Consider the following 27,842-nt stretch of genomic DNA (forward strand, 5'->3'; position numbering starts at 1 on the left):
GCTGCCAGCAGAGCAGTCCAGCCGCCTGATCAGTTTAGCTGCATTCGTGTTTTCCCTCGTTCCTTTTTTCCTCTGATCGTCTGAAAGAAATACAAGTTTCTTTTAAGTTACCCTTAAAATAAGTATAATACACTTAAGTTTGTGACTCAGTATCGTACATTTATGCCCACACATAAATGTATTTGAAACAAGTATTTTACAAAACAGTGCCCACTCTTACTATGTACAGTGCCCTTGGATATTTCTCTTTTCTTTTCTTTTCTTTTTCTAATGTTTATTTTTTGAGAGAGAGAGAGAGAGACAGAGTGTGAGCAGGGGAGGGGCAGAGAGAGAGGGAGACACAGAATCCGAAGCAGGATCCAGGCTCTGAGCTCAAACTCGGGAACTGTGAGATCATGACCTGAGCCTAAGTCGGACACTTAACCAACTGAGCCACCCAGGCGCCCCTAATATTTCTCTTTTTTTAAAGTTGTACTACAGACTTCTCTTTTTTTTTCAGCTTTATTGAGGTATAATTGACAAATACAATTGTAATGTATTTAAAGTGTACAGTGTGATGATTTGATATGCATATACCTATACCTATACCTATACCTATACATATACATATACATTGTGAAAGATCCCCCCCACCATCAAGTGAATTAATATGTACATCACCTCCCATATTTACCTTTTTCTTTCTTTCTTTCTTTCTTTCTTTCTTTCTTTCTTTCTTTCTTTCTTTCTTTCTTTCTTTCTTTTGTGAGGACACTCAAGTTCTACTCTCTCAGCAAATTTCAGTTATATAATACAGTATTATTCACTACAGTCACCATGTTATGCATTAGATCCTCAGACCTCATTCATCTTATAACTGAAAGTTTGTACCCTTTTACCAGCCTCTCCCTGTCTTCTCCAGCCCCCAACCCCTGGCAACCACCATTTTATTCTGACCTTTTGTTTTTCTTTTTAATTCTACATATAAGTGATTCCATACCATATTTGTTTTCCCCTGTCTGGTTTATTTCACTTAGCATAATGCCTTCCAGGTTCATCCATGTTGTTGCAAAGGGCAGGATTTCCTTCCTTTTTAAGGCCAAATAATATTCAGTCATCTATCCATCTATCTATCTCACACTTTTCTTTATCTGTTCATCCATCAACAGATACCTAGGTTGTTTCCATCCCTTGGCTATTGTGAATAATGCTTCAGTGAACAATGGGAGTGCAGATACCTTTTCTCTCTTTTTTTTTTTCAAATATGAAATTTATTGTCAAATTGGTTTCCATATAACACCCAGTGCTCATCCCAACAGGTGCCCTCTTCAATGCCCATCACCCACTTTCCCCTCCCTCCCACCCCCCATCAACCCTCAGTTTATTCTCAGTTTTTAAGAGTCTCTTATGGTTTGACTCCCTCCCTCTCTAACTTTTTTTTCCCCTTCCTCTCCCCCATGGTCTTCTGTTAAGTTTCTCAGGATCCACATAAAAGTGAAAACATATGGTATCTGTCTTTCTCTGTAGGACTTATTTCACTTAGCATAACACTCTCCAGTTCCATCCACGTTGCTACAAAAGGCCATATTTCATTCTTTCTCATTGCCAAGTAGTATTCCATTGTGTATATAAACCACAATTTCTTTATCCATTCATCAGTCAATGGACATTTAGGCTCTTTCCATAATTTGGCTATTGTTGAAAGCGCTGCTATAAACATTGGGTTACAAGTATCCCTGTGCATCAGCACTCCTGTATCCCTTGGGTAAATTCCTAGCAGTGCTACTGCTGGGCCATAGGGTAGGTCTATTTTTAATTTTTTGAGGAACCTCCACACTGTTTTCCAGAGTGGCTACACCAGTTTGCATTCCCACCAACAGTGCGAGAGTCCTTTTCAAGATAGTGATTTAGATTTCTGCCCTCTAATAGTTTCTCTGCTTTTTAATTGCATTTAAAAATGCTGGTCATGACCCACTAAGTAGATTTCAGAAGCTGCAAATTGAGTCCCAAACTGAAGCTCGAAACCCACATATCACATGATCTTGATTCAACTGGCTGCCTTCAGAGCAGCTTGGGAAGCTCGGCTAGCCTACACCGGCCGGCCGCTGCAGGAGTCAGCCTGGAGGCTCAAGGAAAGGCTTTTTCAGATGGGAATCAGAGGGTCTAGGTTCTGGTCTAGCTCCTTCAGTGATCAGCACCATGATCTCAAGGAAGCCACGTCAGCTTGCTGCCACACGGCCATAAAATGGAGATGGTCAGGCTTGCTCTGTGTAACTTGCAAGGCCATCCGGTATAATGATGTGCGTTAAAGTGTACGGAAACTATTGAGTACAAAACAAGTGCCAGTTATTGTTGAATAGTCTTATTTTTCCCAATTAAAATTTAATATCAGAGGAACAACTTGGAGGGACCATTTGTTCTTTATAGAGTCAGAAAAAAGATCCTTGCATGGGCTATAATATTATGCAACTTCATAAGTGAAAATCTCAGAGTGGCATTTGTTTGTGATGTTGTAACCAGGTTTTTATTTGGGAGCTCAGCTGGGTCATCCTTGCTCCTCTGCCGTTAAATACTTTTTCTGGTTACAATAGCAAGGAAGCAGGTAGGTGGTCAGTAGGCTTTTAACTCGTGAGCTTGTTTGTGCAGGAGTATGCTTTGCCTGATAGTATCGGCTCTAGCCTGCTGGATTTATAAACACTAATTTCTGCTGTTTTAAAGACTTTTTATTAAAAACAACAGACATTCAGGGCACCTGGATGGCTCAGTCGGTTAAACTTCTGACTTCAGCTCAGGTCATGATCTCACAATTCGTGAGTTCAAGCCCCACCTCAGGCTCTGTGCTGACAGCTCAGAGCCTGGAGCCTGCTTCAAATTCTGTGTTTCCCTCTCTGTCTGCTCCTCCCCCACTCATGCTCTGTCTCTCTATCTCTCTCTTTTCTCTCTCTCAAAAATAAATAAACATTAAAAATTAAAAAAAAAAATAAGAACAACAGACCTTAAACAAATATTAACATGTTTAAAAATTATTAAGAAGGTTTAAAACAATAAACTTCTAGAGAAAATGTGGTATTTTTCTCATTGATCTTTCACTTTTTCTTTGTAACTTTCTTGTAAACTTCATCTCACACAGACATTGATTAGAATGCATCTGTTAAGTCCTGATTTCCTGTTTAGAGGCTGGTATTCCAGTCTGGTATTTTCTATGCTGGTGAATTCCTATTGAGTGCCTACACATTTGCCTCTTACAGGCTAGCTTGGCCTGCTGCATTTGCTCTCCGTATCTTTTCTTTACCTTTCCGTGACTACTTTCTGATCCTTACAAGGAATGTCTACACTCACCTTTTCTAGAATTCAGTTCTCCAAAAATACCCTACCTTTCACTCTGTAACAGAGGGAAAATAAAATAGTAATATAATAAGGACTGTATTTACTCCAAAGAAAAGGAAATAAATTTGACACTTTGTAAAGAGTGAAGACATTCTTTATTCAGATCAGCAATACCCACACACCAACAGCCACAGCTCATAACTACCCTGTATTTTCCAAAGAAAAAATACATAAAGTACACAAAATTTAAGCAACTTTTTAAAGCCAGCTTTAAGCCGGTATCATGACATTTGTAGCTTATGGGTAGATAATTTCCACAGTTATTTAATAAGTTTGAGTGATATGTTTAAGACTTGAATTGAAAAAGACTGTTCAGGGGCACCTGGGTGGCCCAGTCAGTTTAGTATCCTACTCTTGATTACAGCTCAAGTCATAATCGCAGGGTTGTGAGATCAAGCTCAGGCTTTGCACTGAGCAAGGAGTCTGCTTAAGATTCTCTCTCGGGGCGCCGGAGTGGCTCAGTCGTTTAAGTGTCCAACTTTGGCTCAGGTCATGATCTCATGCTTCGTGAATTTGAGCCCCATGTCGGGCTCTGTGCTGACGGCTGGGAGCCTAGAGACAGCTTCAGATTCTGTCTCCCTCTCTGTCTCTCTGCCCCTCCCCATTCACGTTCAGTCTGTCTCTCTCTCTCTCTCTTAAAAATTAAACATAAAAAAAAAATTCTCCCTCTCTCTCCCTCTTCGCCCCCCCCACGCTTCTCACCCACTCATGCTCTCTCTCTAAAAAAGAAATTAAAATTAAATTAAATTAACTTTAGAAAAAAAAGAAATAAGACTTTTCACACAATATTCTAATGAATAAGTGAGGCCTGGGGGTGCTGAGACATACTGAGCCTTGGGAGAAGAAAGGATGGTTGTAAAGAGGGACTGTTCTCACCTCTGCCCTCTCACTGATGACTTTTCTGGAGGGAAACAGCACCGCTAGTTCAGGAAAGGGTCTCAGTTCTCCTTCTATTGGCCAGACCCAGCTTTCACAAGCACAAAATGGGCACATTCTTGACAGATGAGAAATTAGAGCCAGATATCCTGACTCCCACATCTGTGTTTAAAATTTTTTTAATGTTTATTTATTTTTGAGAGACAGAGAGAGAGAGAGGGAGAGAACAAGCGGGGGTGGGGAGGGGGGGGGCGGGTGTGGGGCAGAGAGAGAGGGAGACACACAGTCTGAAGCAGGCTCCAGGCTCTGAGCTTTCAGCACAGAGCCCAACATGGGGCTCGAACCCATGAACCGTGAGATCATGACCTGAGCCGAAATCAGATGCTTAACCGACTGAGCCCCCCTGGCGCCCCCCACATCTGTGTTTAGACCTTACTTGTTATGAAATGTGTGACCTTGAGAAGGTCACTTAGTTTCACTAGGTCTAAATTTATTCACCTGTAAAAAAAAAAAAGTAGAAAGGGAGAAGAGAAGAGAGAAGAGAGAAGAGAAGAGAAGAGAAGAGAAGAGAAGAGAAGAGAAGAGAAGAGAAGAGAAGAGAAGAGAAGAGAAGAGAAGAGAAAATCTGCCCTGCAGGTTTAATGAAGAGTGGAACTAGCTATGCAAACATGTAAACCACAGCGGGTGCTTAATCTGTATCACATTTCCTATCTTTCCCTTCCCTCTGAGCACCCCCTTTCCTAAAAACCCCAGAGGAGGGGTAGCTTGCTATCTTATGCCAACAGTGAGCAACTACTGCTAGGGCAAAAGGCAGCCGAACTTGGTTTGTGATTGACGTGTCACATCCATCCATGAAGCATCCATCTAACCCAGAAAAATCAGAGGAATGCTTCGTCTCAGTTTTGAGTTGTTCCATTTACTAACTACTTAAAAATGGTAACCCATACTGCTATACTTTGGATAACTCTGAAGTTAAAGGAAACTTGCTGAAAGTGGACTTTGGGGGCAAAATACAGAATTACTGGTTCTCCTACTTGGCCTAAACTAGACACGTCATAAAGGAGGACGTAGTAAGAAGAGGGGATTTGTTTGCCAGGGATTTGGAAGACACCAGCCCTTGAGTGATCTTCACAAGCGAGGAGAGTATGAATGAGGAACACTGACTTCACAATCCAGAAAACTTGGATTCACCTTCTCGTTGCATCGTCTTATTAACTGTGTGCCCTTGAGCAAATTACTTAATCTTGCTGAGTGTTTCAGCTTATTCATGTATGAGAAGAGGAAACCACATGTGAAATGGTTAGCATGGTGCCTGGCACTTAGTAAGTGCTCAAAAAGTTGTGGGGAGGTGGGCAGGGAGGGTGGTTGACAGTGATAATTATTGGCATGAGTGGGTGCCACAGCGATGAATCTGAGGTAGCTTCTGGGTAATCACAAAAGCGCGTGATGAGTTGTATTAGCTTCCAAAGGCTGCCATAACAAAGTGCCACAAACTGGGTGGCTTAGCACTACAGAAACTAATTGTCTCACAGTTCTAGAGGCTAGAAGTCTGAGGTTCAGGTGTCTGCAGGGCCTCTGAATCCTGTATGAGAAGAATCCTTGCCTCTTCCAGATTCTGGTAGCCCCAGATGTTCCCTGTTTGGCAGCAGCATAGAACCGATGCTTCCATTACTGCACGTGACATTCTCCCTATTTCTCTTCACATCGTCTTCCCTCTGTGTCTGTCTCTGTGTCCAAATTCCTCCCTTTTTATAAGAATGCCAGACAGGGGCGCCTGGGTGGCTCAGTTGGTTGAGCGTCCGACTTCGGCTCAGGTCATGATCTCGCAGCTCGTGGGGTCGGGCTCTGTGCTGACAGCTCAGAGTTTGGAACCTGGTGCAGATTCTGTGTCTCCCTCTCTTTCTGCCCCTGCCCTGCTCACGCTCTGTCTCTCTTTCAAAAATAAATAAACATTTAAAAAATTCTTTAATAAATACATAACGAAAAATAAAAGAATGCCAGACATATTAGATTAGGGCTCACCCTAATGATCTCACCTTAACTTGATATGACTGTAAAAGTATTGTTTCCAAGTAAGATTATAGCCTGAGGGTGTCCTGGGGGTTAGGACTTCAACATATTTTTGGAGGGGACACAATTCAACATATAGTATGAGTATACAGACTTCCCAAAAGTGAATGTAACAAACCTGACCATTACTTCTGCATTTTAAAGTTTGCTGTGGTCTCTAAAAGTTGGGAAAATTATGTGCATCCTAGAGACGCCTGATAATACCTATTCTGGTATTAGTTAGCCGAGTAGTGAACACTTCCTGCTCACAAAGGGGCCAAAGCGCCTCAGACTGAAGCCTAGTGGGGAGCCCTCATTTTAAACTCATTGGGTGAAGGGCAGCCAGGAAGCATGTACAACCTCTAGGTTTCAGCCCAAGGGAAATAGCCTTGAAGTCATAGATTGAACCATGTGTTCCAGGCCCATAAGGAGTTAGTGTCATGGGAAAGATTTATTTTCCACTTACTCTCCCTCCCCTGTATACATTTTTAATTTTCTGACCTTACTTCAACATTAGTTTTGGGCCAGGGAAGTATTATGAGTCTGCCTCTCCTGGATCTGAAGATGTAGGGGCTGGGAGAGAATCCTATAAAACATTCCCTCTATCCAGGGAGTGGAGGCTCAGCCATCCAGCTGCCCCTGGGAGCCCAGGAAGGCCAGAGTTTCATGATCCTACCTCAGAGCTGCAGGTAAATCCCTAACCAAGATTCCCAGGTATGAGAAGAGCAAAAGGAACACACCAAAAGTGAAAATTGAGCATACGAGAGGTTAGATTTGTAAGTTACAATAAAAGGCATTTTAAGAAATCAGATGGATGGACTGCTGGTCACATGTAATGAACCACTGACCTAAATAAACAGTAGAAAATGCTAGAAATTGTAGGGGGAAAATTGTTAACAAATTAGAACATTCAGGCCTTAAACTGAATACTGTATTAGTTTCTTACGGCTGCTGTAACAAAGTACTACCTACTGGGTGGCTGAACATAACAGACAGGGTTTCCTGCTGAGGGCTGCAATGGAGTTTGTATGCCAGGCCTCTCTCCTGGTGGTTCGCTGGCGATCTTTGGCAGTTCTTAGGGTGTAGATTCATCAATCTAGTCTCTGCCTTCACATGACATTCTCTCTTTCTGCACATAGTTTATACCCTCCATGAATATCCCTTTCTGTGTCCAAATTTCCCCCTTTTATAAGGACACCCATCATATTGGGTGAGGGCCACCCTAATGACCTCATCATAACTCGATTACCTCTTAAAGCCCCCATTTCTACATGAGATCACTTTGTGAGGCAGGGGGGAGTTAAGTCGTCAACGTATCATTTTTAAACAACACAGTTCAATCCACAAGGACTGGAAGATTTTAAATAGTTTAACACAATATTCCTTAGTTTAATTCATCAGCGATATGTGGAATAATTTCCCAGTACAGTTAAAATGCCAGCTGGCCAGAGGATATTGGGGCAATCGGGACATCTGGGTCCTCCGCCGACAGGCTGTCTGTCTAAAGCCATTCCAGTGAAAGTCAGAACCAGCCTCCACACACAGAGCTCTGAACCATCCATTCTTCACTAAGGTTGGGTGTTAAGCCAGCCCCAAAGATGAATAGAGAAGGGGATTATTTTCTTCCAGTAGGACACGTGCGTTTTCTGGCATGGGAAGATAAAGCTGTCTGATGATAAATTTCCATCTACATTTTAATGAGAAGTGACATGGATTATGAGAGTGATGGAGAAAATGAGGGATAAAAGGCATTCCATTTATTGGACATTTTTCACCACAATCCTCCCCCTCCAGCCTCCTCTCCTGAAAATGGAAAGCCAGAGAAAAGGTGGTCAACAGAAGAGGAATAAGGGAATACCAACGGAAGATAAGAATCTTCCCCTGCAGTTGTTCTGCATTTCTGAGCTTTCTCTAGTGTTAATATTTGCAATGAAAAAGAGTTTGAGGCTCTTGAGATAGAAAAGCCTTTTTGCTCAATTCTCCCATTTGTGCTTGGAAACAGCAGTCTACTTTGGAAAACATAGGCGCAGAACCTTTTTCCCATATGATGAGGAGGACAGTGATAATAATAAGTTAATAAAAATGGTTAACACTCATGTAGTGCTTACTATGTGCCAAACACTGCTCTAAGCACTTTAGAAATAGTAGTTCATTTAATCCTTCAACAGTACTACAAATTAAGTACCACTACGTCCATTTTACATTGAAAATGAGGCCAGAGAGGTTGATTCACTGGCCCAGCCACCTCCTTCCTGCCTGGGTGTGTGTATGACTGGCCCCTGGCTCCTAGCTCCATGATGAGTGGCTTCTGGTGGTTCCCTCGCTCTCTCCAGCTTAACACTTAACGGATGTTACTTGCTGCCTGTGCTCTCACAGCTCCAGCCTCTGGTCTGCGTGGGAGAATCTGGCAGCATTTGTAATATGACATCAGATTCTGCTTGATGAGCAACCTTCTCCTCCTGGCAGAGCAGGGCTGGAGAGGGTGAGAGGAGTGGTCGGCAGAGGGTCGTAGATCGTCCATGACTCTTGATCTTAAATATAACAGCACAGGAGACTAAATACCACTTTGAGTCCCACAAAGAGGCAGTGAGTGTGCCTCTTCCCCCAGTGGGAGATCTAGTCTTCCATAAAACTAGCAACTCCTCTCATCTCGTGGTGATTAGTATCACATGACTTTCTTATGCCAATTAAAAGCGAATACACTCTTCTAGTGACTTTGAACTTCTCCATATCTTAACTTCTAAATCCTATCTTGTCAAGAACTGAGATCTGGAGAGAAGTGGATGTGGTGTGGTATAGTGGTGCAAAGAGCCCAAATTTGGGGCTCAGCCAGAAGGTGGCTAAAATCCTACGTGTGTTCATCTTGGACAAGTAATTTGACTTCTCTGTGTCGGCTTTGCTCATCTAGACTGCAAGATGGGAGTAACCATGTCTACTCAACGTTCTTGTAAGGATTAGATGAGATGTATCTTGTCCTTTGCCTCACATCTAGTAAGTCCGGCACAGATGGGAATTATCACCATTAAATAAGCTTCCTTGTCTTCTTAAACAATTTGTTTGCTTCACTCATTCAGAGTCAAGGTTGGCTGGACTAGTATATCCCCCTCTTTTTTTTTTTTTTTAATCACCAGTGTTACATTTTGTTTTGTTTTTTTTTTAATAGACAAAGGCCGTTGTGTTTGGCTTTTTAGCCTTAGAGATATTACCTATAACTTTAACAAGGATCATATTTACTAGAGTTAGTTGTTAGTGGCAGCCCAGCCCCAGGGATGGGTGACATGATTCCTGGGGCCTCCTACAATCTCCCAGAGGCCTGAACACCCTTTGTGTAGAAGTCCCTGGGGGAACTTGAGGACTTCAATTCTCTCTGGCAAACTTCAGAGCAACTCATCTGAGCAGAACACGATAATACTGTGACATCTTTGAGACAGAAAAACGCAGCAGTCTTGTGGTGCCTGGGTGGCTCAGTCGGTTGAGCGTCCGACTTTGGCTCAGGTCACGATCTCACTGTTCCCAAGTTCGACTCCCACGTCGGGCTCCGTGCTGACAGCTCAGAGCCGGAGTCTGTTTCAGATTCTGTGTCTCCTTCCCTGTCTCTGCCCCTCCCCCGCTTGTGCTCTGTCTCTCTCCCAAAAATAAATAAACGTTAAAAAAAAAGTTTTTTTAAAAAGCAGCAGTCTGAAAAGCCCCAAATTATAGTGATGTCCTAGCTCCAAATACAAGTCACTTGGCTCCACCGAGCCTGTTTCCTCAACTGTGAGGTGGGAACGATAACAGTGTCTATCTCACCAGTATTCTAAAGATCCCATTAGAAATATGTACATGGTGGAAGCGTTTTGTAAATTATAAAAAGTTAGAATTGTAATCCATTATTGCTTGGATGGATCTGAGTTCGTGAGTTGGCTCTGAAAACAGCTTAGCCGCTAAACAGGATGGATTAACAGGACAGCCCTGCTGACACAGATTATAACCGGGCAATGTCTCATTTTGACCGGAAGCCATTCCCAGTTGCACCGATATCATAGAAAGGGCCTGGTTTGAATGGTGGTGCGTTGTAAGAAAAGGAAGAGGGTGGTAAGCCAGGATGAGGACACCCCATGAGACAGGAGACAAGCAGAAAGACAGGAGGAACAGGGTTTTATTTTGCTCCCAGTAAAAAAAAAAAAAAAAAAAAAAAGGCAAATGACACTTCTAGGATCAGATTTATGCTCTAGACCTGGGACGGCCCTTCTCGAAGGTTAAGACCAGGTACTCACTGATCATACATATTCAACTCCCTGGAAGCATTCAGCTTAAAATTTCCTTGACTGCACTTCTGAGTTTCAAAACCACCCTTCCAAAAAAAAAAAAAAAAAAAAAGCGTTAAAAAAAATAAATATTAGGATTGTGATTTTTGGTTTGGCCTTTAAAAAAAAATTTTTTTTTTTAATCCAAAACCATAATTGTGGCCTACCAAGATAGACTCTCCTCCCATACGGCGAGGATTTAATTTTTCCAGTCCCCTCCCTCGGTGCCTCTTATCCTCTTTCTCGTTTTTTGATGAACTGCACATGTTGTAGAAGCCGCTCCTGGGCCTCAGACGTGAGCGGCCCGCTCGCCACTGCCAGTGTCCTAATAAGGGAATGAACATGCTCCCGTTGCTGAGGTAAAGAGGAGTCGGGCGGTGGAGGATATTTTTGCTGATTGAGGAGGATAAGGTGTGGTTTGGCAGGTACCTCGTTGGTTTGGCTGGTTCCCGACCGAGTTTTTTTTTTTTTTTTTTTTTTCTCTCTCTCTCTCTCTTTTTTTGTTCAGTTCGAATTCCGTAACAGGCTGTAAGAATTGTTTCCTCACAGATCCTTCGCCAAGTTTTAAGAACATCATCCTGACACAGGACGTCTGTGATAGAGAAGGAATAGGAATTTGGGGTTCTGTCATGTTTTCATCAGGGGAGGAGGTGAAATGCTCCCAGCTGCCAGGCCTGCTCTTCTAAGGGCTTGCCCACCAGCCAACGAAGATGGCATAAAACTTGATCGATTTTTTTTTTTAATTTTTTAAATCTTTTATTTATTTTTGAGACAGAGAGAGAGAGAGAGCACAAGTGGGGGAGGGACAGAGAGAGAGGGAGACAGAATCTGAAGCAGAGTTCAGGCTCTGAGCTGTCAGCATAGAGCCCGATGCAGGGCTCAAACTCACAAACCGCAAGTTCATGACCTGAGCCAAAGTCAGACGCTTAACCGACTGAGCCACCCAGGCGCCCCCAGACTCAGTCAAATTTGGTCAATGGAAAGAGGAAAGAATATACCACTCAGGGTATTTAACCCATGTTTAATAAAGTTAAAAAATTTTCTGCACGATATTAAGTTACGTAACACCTAGTCTCTGCTTATAAATATTGACATACCTCAATTTCAAACAAATAAAAGAAACAAAAAGAGCCTGGCGTCTAGCTAGGATCATAAGGACGAGTGTCCCCATCTGCTTCCTCTCTGATCTTGAAGTGCTTGTCCGTGGCTTCTCTCTCCACTCTTATTTGCTGAATGATTCTACACTGCCTTATAACTGCAACTGACCCAAATTGTTCCTAAGTCACTCATTATGAATCCGTGTTTCTCAACCTGGTTGTAGACTGGAACCCTTGGAGAGCTTTAATGCCTAGATCATACCCACAGTGGGTCTGATTTAATTGGTCTAGGGCACAGCCTGGGCAGAAGGATTTTTAAAAGCCTCCCCAGGTGATTCTAATGTGCAGCCAAGATTGAGAAGCACTACTCTGAATGCATCCTCTATTGTGTCACACAGCCCCCAGATGGCAGGGCCGGGCTCTTCTTGCTGAGGTTTTGAAACCTTTAAAGAAAATACAATATATAAATGAAACCAGTTAGACAGGTTTCTTCTCCAATTGGTAGGTTCAGTTCAGTTGCTTGAAGCCTAACAGTAGGGGATTGTGCCTTCAACCAAAATCAACTTCGAGACACATGGGTGTTGTTTATACTTTATTTCTCATGCATGTAAGACGTGAAATTCTCTGCCGAGTAGTCGAAAACCAGTGTATCCTTTTCAATGTCATAAATAATGAGGTCCTATTTGTAATGTTTTCTCTGTGTTTATGGAAGTTACCCGCCCCTTGGTATTTAATTTAGTTAATAAATGCTACTTTACTTGACTTTTCTTTTAATACTAAGTCAGTTGTACACCCTGAAGTTGCGTAATGGCTATCTGTAGCCAGGATAGGATGATATGACTGAGGAATTAAAAAAAAATTTTTTTAAACCATATGTCTTCAAAAATAGAATCTGGGAGTGCAGTATCAGCATGGGGAGAAGTTTTCAATTTTGGAAGAGTCACGAATAATGTAATTTCCAGAATAACTCCTTGCTCTCAATTTTTTTTTTTTTTACTGGAAATTTCATTACCAAGGAAGAACAGTGATTTAGAAATTCAGGAGAGCAGCCTGAGCAAGGAATATACATTAGAAAATCATCACCTTAAAATTGACTAACAAGTTATGAGCATCGATGAGATTACCCTGGACAAGTATGGTGAGTAAGAAAAGAACAAAGCTGAGGAGGAAAGCCAATGGAGGACACAAAAGAAACTACAAAATAAGTGGTAGGCAGAGAATTCGTTTCAAAATAGAACTCTAGAGAGCACAAGCCTGTGATACAATGTCATTTTAAGGTCATGGCTACTAATGTCTGAATCAAAAATAATCAAGGGGCACCTGGGTGGCTCAGTCAGTTGAGCATCTGACTCAGTTTTGTCTCAGGTCATGATCTCACAGTCACGAGACGAGCCCTGAGTCAGGCTCCATGCTGGGCATGGAACCTACTTAAAATTCTCACTCCCTCTCCCACTGCCCCTCCTCTGCTCACGTGCAGGCTCGCTCTCTCTCCCTCTCTCAAAAATTAATTAATTAAAAAAAATCAATATAGCGTTCTGAGACATTTAATAACCGAACTGAACTGACCTTTTGGATATTTTATCAAACTAATTTAAAAAGCCTAACTTTGATATTGAATTGTAAAAGTGACAAGACAGCCCCTGGTACAGCGGGATCAGCTATTTTTTTTTTTTTTTTTTTTGGCTGTCTCAACAATTTAGCCAATGAATTATAGAATCAGTGTTGACTAGAGCACTTGGAAATATTTCTAAAGGAATAGCTAAATCAGACTTGCTTTGTTCACCTACTTGTACTGAATTATTTTTGCTTTCCACAGACATTGCAAAAGACCAAAACCAACACTAGGCTTGGTAGTGAGAGGAGAGAGAATATAGAGAGATATGAGCAATTTACAAGGGAAGATGATACAAGAGGAGCTATGGGGGGAAACGCATACCCTAGAGCAGGAGGAAAATACAGAACATGAGCCAAGCCAAGGCCTGTCATCTGACAAGAACAGAGACAGACTGATGGTAGTGTGCCTGTGCACACACACTCGTGCACAAGCTCTTGAAGCGGGCCAGGGTCCCCAGTCAGACTGGAAAACACCAGTTGACTCAATTTGACTTTAGCCCCTGATTATTGACTAGGTTCAAAAGTCAAGTATCTTTCGTGTCCATAACCATTTGGTTCTTCTTAACTAGGAAAACACATTTTTCAGCTCTATCTTAAGGGGATTTTCCATATGTAGTTGCAACATAATGCCACCTACAGAGAAAGTAGCATACGAATGAGAAACAGATTTATAATAAATGCATTAAAACGTTTGCATTTTGGACCAATGAGCGAAATTCTCTAGATACCTCCTCAGGCAGACGTTGGTGAGAAGGCTTTGACTAGTGGTTGCTTACAACTTCTGGTAGAAAGGAATTGAGAGAAATGTGAAAGGTTGGTGTTCTACTTCCTATTTTTTTTGCTAACCCTTTTCTGTCTCCAAGCATGGCCTTGAGGCTGCCACTATCACTCGTAGGTTGGTTTCATATGGCTCTGTTCCATCACTTCCTAGTATTGAAGCTTAAACCTGAAAGATTATTTCTTCCCTTGTTGAACAATCAGGCTTCAGCTTCTAGAACTCATGGCCAGAGAACAAGCCCCACGGCCCATGCAGCATGGCAGCAGGCATAGCCAGGTTTTCACAAGCCAGTATGGAGCATCTGCCTTCTTAGCAACCCACAAAGCTTATGAATATGCTTGTGGAGAATGGCCCCATTGTTTGTGCTTTCGTTGAAAAAACACGTGCACCTTTGAAACACAGTTTGGGGTAGCCTTCTCCCACTAATAAAGCTTTAATAACTTTAAACATCATTTTTTCAGTAAATACTCATGAGCCTGGTATAGAATTGTTGGTCTTTCCCTGTTCATGAAACTGAGTCACATTTCATTGACCTGTCCTTTTGGGCACCATTGTTGTTCTGTTTTTGACTCTAGAACTTTTATAAATGACACCGGGTTGGCCTAGTTGTCCTTTCCATGTCTGACTCAGATAAATCCATGTGAACTCAGGCAGTTCACCTCACATTCAAGGAACTGAATTAGCTTTCATCATTGTGAATTAGCCTTCACAATTGCCACTACTCAGTGTCTTATACCATATGCCTTTCTTGAATTCAATTACTAAAAAAAAAAATGCTTTATGCAGGGCACATTGGGGAGGAGGGCTAAAAATGTGTATAGAACCTAATCCTTGCTTTCAACAAGCATGACATGAGAGATAAAATGATACACAAATGACAACAAGGCAATATATGACCAATATCTGAAATGGCAACAAAGATTTCACAGGAGGGCAAGAGTTCCTTCCAGTTGACATCCATCGTGTCTAGTAAGATGTCTCAGAAAAGTGTAGCATTTGAGCTGGCCTTGAAAGGTAGAGAAGATTACTCTGGGTAAAAGTGGAGAGGACACAAAAGCATTGTAAGTAGAAGCTTGACCAAAGGAAAGAAAGCAAGAGAGGATAAAATGAAGTTAAAAGAACAGGAAATGAAGCTTGACTAATAGTAATAACGCTCTCGGGCACTGGCACCTTCACTCGGTCCATCTTTCCAACCACATATGACTGGTCCTGAGGGAAGAGCAAGAGTTCCACCCCCAGAGGGGAGGACACCCCCTGCCTTTTCACATACTATGACTCCTTCCAGTTTACTCATAACTGGGAAAGTAGATTTACAGATGACCTAGCTTACCTCATTTAAACTACCTTCACAAAATGGACTTGGATTTCTGAACTGAGAAGAATTTCTGCAGAGGCACCTGGCTCAGTCAGTAGAGCATGTGACTCTTGACCTCCAGGTTGTGAGTTAGAGTCCCACACTGGGCACAAAATTTACTTCAAAAAAGAAAAAAGAATTTCTGCAGAAGCTGCAGATTGAAGGTAATACTAATTCTGTGAGCCCACAGAGACTACAAGAACGTGCTGGAGCTGTCACTAATGCTGCGAGCGTGTATGAGTGCTGGCTTCCTCAGCCACACACATCACGTGTTCCTTTCAGTGAAGGTGAATTTTCAACAGAGAGGGGGATGTAATTGCTTTTCAGAAGAAACTCATGTAGGGGAGAGGTCTTTTGGAATATGACCCCATTGTTTTGTGATTTCATTGTTGAAAAGATGTGAACATGTAACCTATCAGGAGTATAAGAGCTTCATACCTCACCTTGGAAACACTTTCTAATCTATTTTAAAATTGGAAGAATTTTTTAAATAATTTGAAGAAAATTTGAAAAATTAGATTTGAAGCTGTTTGTTAAAAAGGTAAAACTAAAAACACCTTGGGATTACTCTGAATGAACAACTGGTTGACATCAGGACAGACATAAATTTTCTAGGCAAATTTCATAAAAACAAAACAAAACAAAACTGCACGGTTGGTGGGGGAGGTTGAATATATTCATATCATGCTTCAAAATGCCAAGCCAATGATATGTTCTTTCCATGTGAATCTACATATCTTTTTTTTTTAATGTTTATTTGTTTTTGAGAGAGAGAGACAGAGACAGAGACAGAGCATGAGCAGGGGAGGGGCAGAGAGAGAGAGAGGGAGACACAGAATCTAAACCAGGCTCCAGGCTCTGAACTGTCAGCACAGAGCCCGACGCAGGGCTCAAACTCACAAACCAAGAGATCATGATCTGAGCCGAAGTTGGATGCTTAACTGACTGCGCCACCCAGGTCCCCCAAATCTATATATCTTTTAAGGGCTCTTTAAAAAATGAAATTTTGACTGTCATTTAAGACCAAGTATCAAAATGAATTGAACTAAAAGCCAGACCTTCAAATTACTGATCACAATTTGTTAAACCAAGAGTTTTCAAAAAGGATTTTATGAACATTAAAAAATTAAACATTACTTATTGGGGTTTTTTTGTTTTGTTCTACCCTTTTAAAATTTCTATTTGTGTTATATAAATCTATAAACACCTAGGAAAGCACTATAAATAAATGAATGTGTGTGTGTATATATGCTTAATTTTTTAACTGATAGGAGTACACGATAAAAATTTTTGAGACTGTTGGCTTAGATCTGGAATCAGTAAACTTTTTTTGTGAAGGGCTAGATAGTATGTTTTCAAATTTGTGGCAAATAAGCCCTCTGTCATAATTACTCAACTCTGGAATTGACGTGTGAAAGCAGCCATAGACAGTATGGGCATGGCTACATTCCAATAAAACTTTATTTACAAAAACAGAATGTGGACTGATTGGTCCTTGGGCCATAGTTTGTCAGGCCCTGGCTTAGATGACTGAAGCTATTTGTTAATCTACAGAAAGCTCATACAGTGTCTTTGGTTAGAAAGAAAACAGTGATGGGAACTAAAAGACCTGCATCTCATCTTGATTTTGTAATTACTTCCATGAATCAGTTCACCTCTTAGACCCTAGGTTTCCACGTATATAATGTGGATCTTGGATTGAAAATAACCTCCAAAATCCCTTCTCGTTTACTTACTTATGCTATGGTCCTAATATCTCACCACCTTGCCACAGTAGTGGATTTTACCTAGGATCTGATTTACAAACAGAATAGGTGAAAATCTGACTTAACTCTGTGGGCAAAGTGAGTACAAGACAGTGGAGAAAGTGCCCAAAATAAGAAAGGACAAAAATGCCATTCTAAAAACTTGCAAGTTCATAGCTTATCGCTCTTGAAGGATCCTTTATAGTGCTACTGTTGTAAATGATTGTCGGATTTGCTGAACAAAGTAGTCTCCTCCTGCAGCTAAGATTTATGGAGCCCTTGATATTGGGTTGCTGGCCCTTTATTTCTTGGGAAAGCTGCAGAGTGAATGAAATACCTGGAGTGGAGACTAAAGCTAGGAAATCCTCCCTGTGTGCTGCCTAGGGTCACTGCCATGGAGGGAGCCTCTCTCCTTAAGCTCTGTAAAATGTTTGGTTTACTCTTTCAGTTATTAGGAGCTGGCCTGTGTATGCCAAGCACAATTGGAGCTTCACTAATGCCCTTCATGCACTCCCAGCCCCGGCCAGACTGAATTGTTTGCTTTTCCATGTCCATATTTCCTGACTCTGCAACCTTGCCATTTGAGCTCTGTGTGCCTGTGGAAAGGGCCTCTTCCATTGCCCCCATCCCCCAGTCCTAAAAGATACCACTTGCCCTGTGAAGCCTTCTCTGATCCCTCAGCTGGAGGTATCTTCTTCTTCCTCTAAACTTGAGATCATTGTACCAGTAAGTGTCCTCTGATATTTACCCCATTTTTCTGCTGTTACATTTCCCTACCAGATTAGAAACTCCTTGCAGGAGTTTAATTCACCTTGGTTTCTACTTTCAGTGGCTTGACCAGGGTAGGTGCTCAGTAAATTCGCTGTTGAATGGACATGCCAATTCTGGCCACCCCAGTGTCAGGTTGCAGTTTCCTACTACCCCCAGTTAAGACTCTACCTTCATATCTGGCACAGCCCCACCATGTCATCCTCAGAATCTCCCCTCATGCAGCCCCTCATGCAGACCCTTTTGCTTCCCAGACTTCCCTACCCTGATGTACCCCCCTGAATTTAACTGGCCTCCCCTCAAAGTTTAGGTTCCGCATGGATCACCACTTTGGGGAGAGGGATGTACACGAGATTTGAAACCTATAAGCCAGTGCCAGTGCTATAACTTTGTAATTTCTTGTGAGAAAATCTGATATGTGCAGAGTAAAGTCAGTTATCTCCCCTACTGGAGCAGTGCTTCCTGAACCAGGGAACAGTTCTAAGGAACTAGTCAGAAGACAGCATAAGCCTTGTTGGTTGATAATCTATTGTTGGGATAGAAGTCTGCTGGTATGCGACAGATCCCCTTGAGTAATTTAAGTGTTGTACAAGAATGCCTCCAGTGCCCACGTCTCCCTCTCTCAGAGCCCTTGGCTGTCCTATTCTTAAGCTGTTTGTGATTCTGATTCAGTTAACACACACAAATATAGGTGCTTCGTTATTTAATATTCCTCTGTTAAAATATTCTCATTTGTATAGGGGTCTTCTGTGAACTCAAAGGGAGTCTTTAAGTTTGGAAGGTTTTTATTTGGTTTGGTTTGTTCAGGCTGGCTTTTAACCAAGTCAAAACAAATAGGTGTTTGCTTTTTTCCCTCTGCAGTGAGCAGGCCCGGTGTTAGGTAAGGTTTCTGTTGACTTAGGAAGATGATCCCCCAAGTGTAGGGCAAACTCCTTGACTTCTTTTCCCAACAGTAGGGAGGTTGGACCCATTAGCAATGGTTGGCTCCCAAGTCCCCCTGCAAGTATAAATGTTCTTTCCAAAGGGCCAAACATCCAGGATTTGGCCCGTCATTTTCCATTTCCTGTCTCCACTCAAGGTTTGTCTTTCTATTTGCTACCACTTGTAAACAAAACTTTGCAGTTCTAGCACTTGGAGGGGAGCTATGAGCCAGCTGGATGTTAGGTGACTTTGTGCAATACCTCTGGAGTCAGGGAGGAAGTAATCACCCCCAAAATATGCTTTCTTGTTAAAGTGACAGTCACATATTTCAGCAGAGGTGCTAGAAACAATGCTCCGGTGTCATATTTATCAGTATAGTGGAGCTTTCTCTGGACAAAAGCGGCGGGGGGTGGTGGTGGAGGAGATGGGAGGCTGTGCCACCGGAACGGAAAGAAATGGATCCAACAGAGAGTGCCGGGAAAGAGGAAATGAACAGTAAATCTTTTTCCAATTAAGAAAAATGAGTGTGGAAGCAGAAAAGCTCCAGAGGGTACTTTTGGGGGAGGAGAGGATCATAAAAGGCCTGTTATGAAAATCCATTACCCATAAATTTTCCTGCAGTAAGCACTGCCTGTCTAGCGAGGATGCTGAGAGTCCTCTCAGCTGACACAGGACATGTGACTCCAGTTAGCAGTATCCACACGCCATGTCCCATTTCCGTCGGCAGATCTGCAATGCCGCTTTCCCCTGACAGGGATTCCCTTTAATTAGTCACAGGTTCATAATCTCCACTTAAGGACATCTTGTTTTTGTTTTTCCAGTAACTTTATTCCTTTTGTCAAATGTTTACCAGTGTGATAGCAGCACCGTACTTTTGAAGCTCCACCACGTGAAATGATGGACCTTTGTACCACGTCACACAAATATTTCGAATTTGGGGGTGAGACTTGAACTTCTAGATCATGCTAAATTTAAGACTCCTCTAAAATGGGTTCCTAGTTTTACATTCACAGATGGAAAGGGGAGTTTCTGCTCCTGGGATGTTAAGTCTTTGACTATGAAGAGAACCCGCTTGGATACGTATCTGTGGTCAGATGCAGTTACTCCAAGTTGGCCAGTGGGAGTGTGGGGGTCTCCCTGCAGCCTGCTCTGAGGCAGTGGTTCAGAACGCCAGCTGTACATCCGGGTCCAGACCTATATGCCAAAGAAAGAACCGGCAAAATGTAGTGTTCCCAGTCATAGACACCCTCCGTCTGAATCGGTTTAACATGTTGTACTTGAAAATAAATTAAGCGCGAGCTTGATTGTCCACATCTACTGTGCGCATTAAAGCAAGGCTGTTCTTTAATAGGTACAGCGGTCAGGAAACCGCCCCAAATCAGCTTTACTTTTGATTGGCAACATTTTAAAAAGCCTACATTTATTAATGACCATATTTATTTGAGGTTCTTATTATGTAAGATTTCTTATTAGACAAAGAATGCTACGCTGACGATGAAGAAAAGGTGATATTTATGAAAACACAGTAAGTGGGTTTATCTCTGCGAGCCATGTTTTATACCACTTGAATAAGAGTTGAAAGAGAGGCAAGTTTGGTTAGTTTAATTCTCTAACCGACCACTTAAACATTTCTTTTACTCCTTTTCATTCATTTTGACCAGGGTTTAACTTGAATAACCAAGTGAGGAGCAAAACAGATCTTCTCCATCATCAACCCACTTTCCATACCTACACTTTCTAAACATTTATAAAGGAAACAGTTACCTGTTTGTATCTGACCGAGCTTATTGTTTTAACAGAGTGGGACAGCGGGGAGGGTGCAAATGCAGCCCTGTCTGTGACAAAATAAAGAGATCTTAGTTTAACCTCAGGAAGCTGCCATGGAATTATTCCTCCAAAATCTCTACTAAATAGGTTTGACAGATGCTTTCTTCCTTTCGAAATGAAAATAGCAATTCTATAAGAAAGTAAATCCAGATTCTATTCATTTATTTCTACTGCATATCACTAACCACTTATGGACTTTCAAAAAGAAAATGGTACCAACTGCATGAAGAATTAGATATTAACCCCAGTCTCAAGATATATTTTGGAAACGCTGTGCCTCGTCTATCATTATAAACTACGGCCATTCATAGAAGCCCAGATCAATCTCAGAAACACATAGTTTTATGAAGGAAACCAATCATAGAATGCATATAGGATGGTTATGTAAAGTTGTAAGAAGGCAAAACTAAAAAATAAATTTCTTAGGGATGCATACCTTGGGAGTAAAACTGCAAAGCAAAGTAAGAGAATAATTAAAATAATCCGAAATTTGGGTCAGAGGTTATTTGTAGGTATTTAAAAATAGATAGAAGGGTGCCTGGGTGGCTCAGTCAGCCGAGTGTCTGACTTTTGATTTCAGCTCAGGTCATGACCCCAGGGTGGTAGGATCGAGCCTCACCTCAGGCTCCGCACTGAGCGTGGAGTTTACTTCGAACTCACTCTCTCTCTCTCTCAAATAAAAAAATAGAGGTGCCTGGGTGGCTCACTTGGTTAAGTGTCTGAGTTCGATCTCATGGTTCACGAGTTCGAGCCCTGTGTTGGGCCCTGTGCTGACAGCTCAGAGCCTGGAGCCTGCTTCGGATTCTGTGGCTCCCTGTCTCTCTCTGCTCCTCCCCAACTCACACTCTGTCTTTCTCACTCTCTCTCAAAAATAAATAGACATGAAAAAAAGAATAATAAAATAAAAAAATAAAGTAATCATGTATTATACATAGTAGACACTCATTTACAGGTACGAGATATGTTAGGTTAAACATCTGCTTAATTTAAAATATTGATTCCAAACAATTAGAATCCATATTTTAAAAAATTCCTGTGACTACTTGCATCGATTTAGAAATGAGTCTCTAAACTTAGGGGTCTGCAGACCATAGGGCAGGACCATTCTGGGAACTGTGTTCCCATAAGCCCTAAGTTAGCCATACAACCCAAGTCAGAATCAGAACTTACAGCACTCCCAGGTCTCTTCTAACCATACACGATCAGTCAGACCTGATGTATTTATGCAATAGGACATTGCAATCATAATGATGCTAAGAATCAGCTAGCTGCAGCAGTGTGCACAGACAAGTGAAGAGGTTTTTCTTTCACTGTCTGAGGTTTTTTTCTCCTGTGCAGCACATGTTTCCCCATCATGATCTGTGGTTATAAAATGCATGTGATTATGGAATGTCACCGTTGTATAAAGCATATGGAAGGCAGGTGGTGATAGCTTGCATCGTGGACATATATAAGAACACTAAAGGCGGGGGGTCCTGGTTGGCTCAGTCGGTTAAGCATCAGATCCTGGTTTCGGTTCAGGTCATGACCTCACAGTTCCTGAGATCGAGCCCCGCATCAGGCTCTGTGCTGTCAGTGCTGAGCCTGCTTGGGATTCTCTCTCTCCCTCTCTTTCTACCCCTCCCCTGCTCGCACGTGCATGCTCTCTATCAAAATAAATAAATAAACTTAAAAAGAAAAAACACTAAATGATGTGGGCACACAATTTTGCTATTGGGATCCAAAACTTCTGGTTGGTATGCAAACTTTAGTAATTCTCAAAAGCTGGGGGGGGGGGGGGCGGGTAGAGATGGGGTGGGAGAAGGGAAATAGATGGAATAGAGCATACCTCTCTTCCTGGGTAAATTCCTTCAGAGTAATATACTATTCCCATATATGCCCTCACCCTAGCAAAAGGCATACCACTGATATAGCAATGAATTATACAATGAAATTCAGCTTATTTTTACCTTCTTTCCCTACCAAAAAAGAAATATATATACATATATGTAATATAAATATATACATACATAAAATAAATAATAAATTAAAATATATAATACATAAATGATAGATTAAAATATTTGTAAATATATATACTCTAAATCAAAGGAACTTTCTTTCATTCTATCATATATTAATTACTAACCGACCAATTGACTATTAGCTATTAATCCATTTCTAAACATATTCTGCCTTGAAAAAATATTTTTATTTTCTTGATTTTTCTTCTCCATTGTCATTTTTAATGCCTTTCTTTAAGGAATTCAAGGGAAAAACATTCAGAATTGGGCTTTATGTGCATTAAGTGAAACCACAACATTTTTTCAGACACCACATACAAACAAAATCATATTTAAGAGCCTGGAATGTTGCTATAAACCTCTTAACTTTCAAACATACAGTAAATCTGCAGGGCAAATATGAGTCATTTCAGTAGCATGGTCTTTCCCTCCTGATCACAGCATTGCCTGAGATTTTGCTAAGAGCTTTTGAGCAGTTCACAGAGCTGACTGGATACGTTTAAAGAATCTGCTTGCATTTCATATTCTGAAAGAAAATCACCAGGGTTTTTGGTACATGAAAAAGAATAATGAAAGTATGTATGAGTCATTTTGTCTAATAGTTGATGAGTACATTTTCAACCCACATGAGGTTTTAACTCTTTAAGTTGGATCCCATATTAAGACCCAGGTTAAGACAATGACCTTAGCAGAACCAAGAACGAGGGAAATCAGAGAAAAGTAATTGACTAAGAAGTTGTTTTTCCTTGTGGTCTTCTCCTGGGTCTGGCCTATGTGGGGAGTGCAGAGCTACAGAAAGCTGGGGATACGACCATGTTGGGGTTGAGTGTCTCAGTTACAACCTAGAATCGCCCTCTCAACCAAAGCCACCTTCTGTTGAACAGCTCCTTATATGAAAGTGAAAGTCGTGTGGGATGCAGGGAGGGGAGAGCGGATCTGAGGGCTCGGCCAACTATCTACTGGCCTACAAGTTATTGTGAATTTGCAAACAGCCAACTACTGGTAGGATTCCTTCTTTAAGGTGGGGAATTTATTCAGTCTGCTGGAACTTGAGATGCAGCATTCTCTTTTTAAAACATAGGAATGTGGCACAGACAGTTAAGGAAAACACAGAGGCTTGGAAACTGATCTGAATGGGAACCTCTCTAAATCTTTAATAAATAGTGCTCCCTTTTGCAGCACATATACTAAAAGTACAATTATATAGAGAAGAGTAGCATGGCCTCGCACAAGGAACATGAAGTGTTCCATATTAAAAACAAGCAAAAAAGTCTGAAATAAATAGGCCTCATCTTAGTGCCTTCAGCCTTTTATTTTCTCTTAAGTTTTCCTCACTTTACCTGTGGGTCTGTGTATGTATCTGCATGTGTGCTTATCAAGCATGAAGAATGTTGAAAAACAAAAAAGTGTTAGGGGCGCCTGGTGACTCAGTCAGTAGAGCGTCTGACTTCAGCTCAGGTCATGATCTCACGGTTCATAGGTTCAAGCCCCATGTCAGGCTCTGTGCTAACAGCTAGAAACCTGGAGCCTGCTTCAGATTTTGTGTCTCCTTCTCTCTCCCTCCCTCCCCCACCTCTGAAAAATAAATAAACATTAAAAAAAAATTTTATTAAAAAAAAGTTTGAAGGTGACAATTCAAAGTCTGCTCATTGGTGCTCTTGTAATCTCTTTCTGTACCCCAGTGGTTCTCTAGTGGTGAAGTTATTGATAGAGATTCCCAGGGGCACCTGGGTGGCTCAGTCAGTTGAACATCTGACTTCAACTCAATTTTGTGGTTCATGAGTTCTAGACCCACATTGGGCTTGCTGCTGTCAGTGCAGAGCCCGCTTTGGATCCTCTGGTCCTCTGTTCCTCTTATGCTCTCCCAAGAATAAATAAACATGGAAGGAAGGAAGGAAGGAAGGAAGGAAGGAAGGAAGGAAGGAAGGAAAGGGAAATAAAGAGATTCCAAGATTCATATCCACACCAAGTATTTTCTGTAGTCTATTGTTTGATAAATAGCTACTTCAGGCATGAAAGACTATTCTTCAGATATATATAAATGCAGTGGTTTATAAGATACAGATTACCTTTTATGTATTGAATTTATAGACACTTTATACAGCATTTTATTAGTAAATAACAAAAATATGAGCAATTGTCATAATATCTTAATGTTTCTTGATATTTTAAAAGGATCCACATTCTTAAAATGTTAGAAACCACGGCTATACAAGATAGAGAAGATTCAATATTTTCTCTGGCCCTATCTGTTAGCAGTGGACTGTCTTAATGTATGTTGATCTGACTTGGTCATTTGAAGGGAAAGAGCATGGGAACTGTCACTAGGAGCAACTTGCAACTACTGTGAAGACCGATCCCACAGAATCTTTTATTTAAAAAAAAATTTTTTAACGTTTATTTATTTTTGAGAGGGAGAAACAGAGCACAGGCAGGGGAGCAGCAGAGAGAGAGGGAGACACAGAATCTGAAGCAGCTCCAGGCTCTGAGCTGTCAGCACAGAGCCCGATGCAGGGCTCGAACCCGTGAACTGGTAGGTCAAGACCTGAGCCACTCAGGCACCCCAGAATCTTAAATTTAAATGAACATATACTATTCCACTTCCCAGTATCTGCCCTATAAAAACACAGGGGTACAACAGTGCTGTATCCAATAGAGAAAAACTAGGAAAAATCCAAATGTAGGGCAATAGGAAATGGTTAAATAAACTGGGATCCTGTGTAGTAGATGACTGAGAATAAGTTATATCTTGGTGAACTGACTTAGAAAATCGTCAAATATATTATTAAATTTTTTGAATTGCAAAATAATTATATATACCATGTATGTAAAAAAAAATAGAATAGCAAGATTGCACATCCAAACTTGATTAACTGTGTGGCTAACCAGAGTAGTATTGTGACTATCAACATAAAATAAGTAAATTTGTACTCATTATAGACTCACCCATGCTTCTTTTTCATTCTCTCCAGGTTTCTAATCCTAAACATGTAATAAAGTCAACTCCCTCCCCCTCCATAAAAAATGGTTATTGCTTTTTCTTATTTTATTTTTGAACATGATTTCCTGATAAGAGATCTTGTTTTGTTAATAAAATACATTGCCAGCATTTTTACTTGAAAACTTTAAGGATGTACTGTGGTCTTAACTCAGAAAGTAGCAAAATGGAAGAAAAGACAAAATGAAAGGGGATAGGGGTAATGCTCTTCAAACTGTGGGGAACACAGTGTAAAAACAAAATGAAACAGCCTATACTGTAGGTGAAATTCTAAGAATTTTGTCAATGTTGTGCAAGTCTTGAGAAATATTTTATGGGGACGAGAGGGTGAGGGGAGCCCAGGGGCAAGATGAAAACTAGTGCCTCGCCCCAGTGTCTTACTGTGGAAGCTTCCCCACTTCCTCTTTCTCTCATCTAGTATACACTGAGACCCTGGCCCGTCCAAACGTAGACCCCGATTCTCAGTGATTTCCTTATGTGCCATTCTTCAGTACTTCTCTTTGTTTGCACTTTCTGTCTAAAAGGCACAGCATATAACATGATTATCTTGTTACTTGGATATACTGAGGCTCTTGAGCTCTAGTGGTAAAAACTTAAAACGTCTTTGGTGCGAAAGCCACAGCATTCCAAGAAAGTTTTCCCACTTCAGAATCCTGTTTTTTCTTTTAACACCAGAGCCTTTAAGCTGGTGGTTCTGGGAATGAAAGAAAAGCCAGCCCTCTCTACTTTTTTCATAGCACTGACACAATCAAATAACATCATGTAATTTTTATGGACTTCTGAGATTTTTTAACACTTATTCACACACACACACACACACACACACACACACACACTCCTTTCCAAATATTTGATGAGCCATTTTGCTACCAGCAACACTGGCCTTCCTGCAGCAGAGCCGCTCATACTTTCACGAGGTGCTTTCCAAGAGATGAGCGAAGGTAGTTAGCAAGCAACAAAGCATAATACTCCAGAGTAAACCTGCTTCCACCCAGCGTGGAAATCATGTATGCTGGCCAATCAGAAATTTTTATTTAATAGAGGTGCCTTAGCTATCATTTGAGAATTACCAGTATTTTAGAAGAATAGATCGGGGTCGCCTGGGTGGCTCAATTGGTTAAGCATCCGACTTCAGTTCAGGTCATGGTCTCACAGTCTGTGAGTTCGAACCCCGTGTCAGGCTGTGTGCTGACAGCTCAGAGCCTGGAGCCTGCTTTGGATTCTGTGTCTCCGTCTCTCTCTCTCTCTCTCTCTCTCTCTCTCTCTCTCTCTCTCTCTCTCTCAAAAACAAACATTAAAAAAAATTTTTTTTAACGTTTTTATTTTTATTTATTTTTTTGGGACAGAGAGAGACAGAGCATGAACAGGGGAGGGGCAGAGAGAGAGGGAGACACAGAATCGGAAACAGGCTCCAGGCTCCAAGCCATCAGCCCAGAGCCTGATGCGGGACTTGAACTCACAGACCGCGAGATCGTGACCTGGCTGAAGTCGGACGCCCAACCGACTGCGCCACCCAGGCGCCCCTAAAAAAATTTTTTTAAAAGAAGAATGGATTTCAACAAAATGGTTAAATCTCCAGTAAACATAGTTTAATTGTTCTCAGATGATTCAGGGGAATCATGAGTCCCACATTCCCAAGACATCTGGGAACGGTGGTTGTCTCTGCAGAGTGCAGAACACCATTAGACTGGTCAGTGCTGGCATCTGGTGAGGCTTCACAGAAGGAACAAAGGGATTGGTACCCTTTTATTACAATCCAGTGGGCAGTTAGATATGATTTTTACTAGTCAGCAGCATTTCAAATATGTTTAAATCTGGTGTGTGGGAAATGAGAAATGTTAACATTTTGTTTTTATCTCAGTATATAAATCAGGATCCTCTTAAATTCTGAAATGCTAGCTTCTGAGAATTCTTCCTGGATAAATTGTTGAACAAGTGACAAAGTATATCTAGAATGATGTCCTTTGCGGCCTCATTAATAAGAACATAAAGTTGGAAAAATCTTAACTGTCCATCTGTAGATAATAGGTTATATTATAGTTACATCCGTGTAACTACTATGTACATCTATACATACTGTGTTGCTATTAAAAATTATATTTGGCTAATGTGTTGAAAACAGTCACAAATAAAGTAAAGAAACCATTTACGAAATGATAG

The 27,842-nt window shown here is 41.3% G+C and overlaps 1 protein-coding gene and 1 pseudogene across 8 annotated transcripts in view; both read left to right on the top strand.

Annotated features, from left to right (window-relative positions):
• CALD1 (caldesmon 1) overlaps positions 1-27,842 on the top strand; it is a 188,303-nt gene that overhangs the window by 115,944 nt on the left and 44,517 nt on the right. The window lies entirely within an intron of this gene.
• Positions 23,848-23,941, top strand: LOC111559626 (annotated as a pseudogene).

Source organism: Felis catus, chromosome A2, assembly GCF_018350175.1.
Source record: "Felis catus isolate Fca126 chromosome A2, F.catus_Fca126_mat1.0, whole genome shotgun sequence".
In the NCBI taxonomy this organism is placed as follows: Eukaryota; Metazoa; Chordata; class Mammalia; order Carnivora; family Felidae; genus Felis; species Felis catus.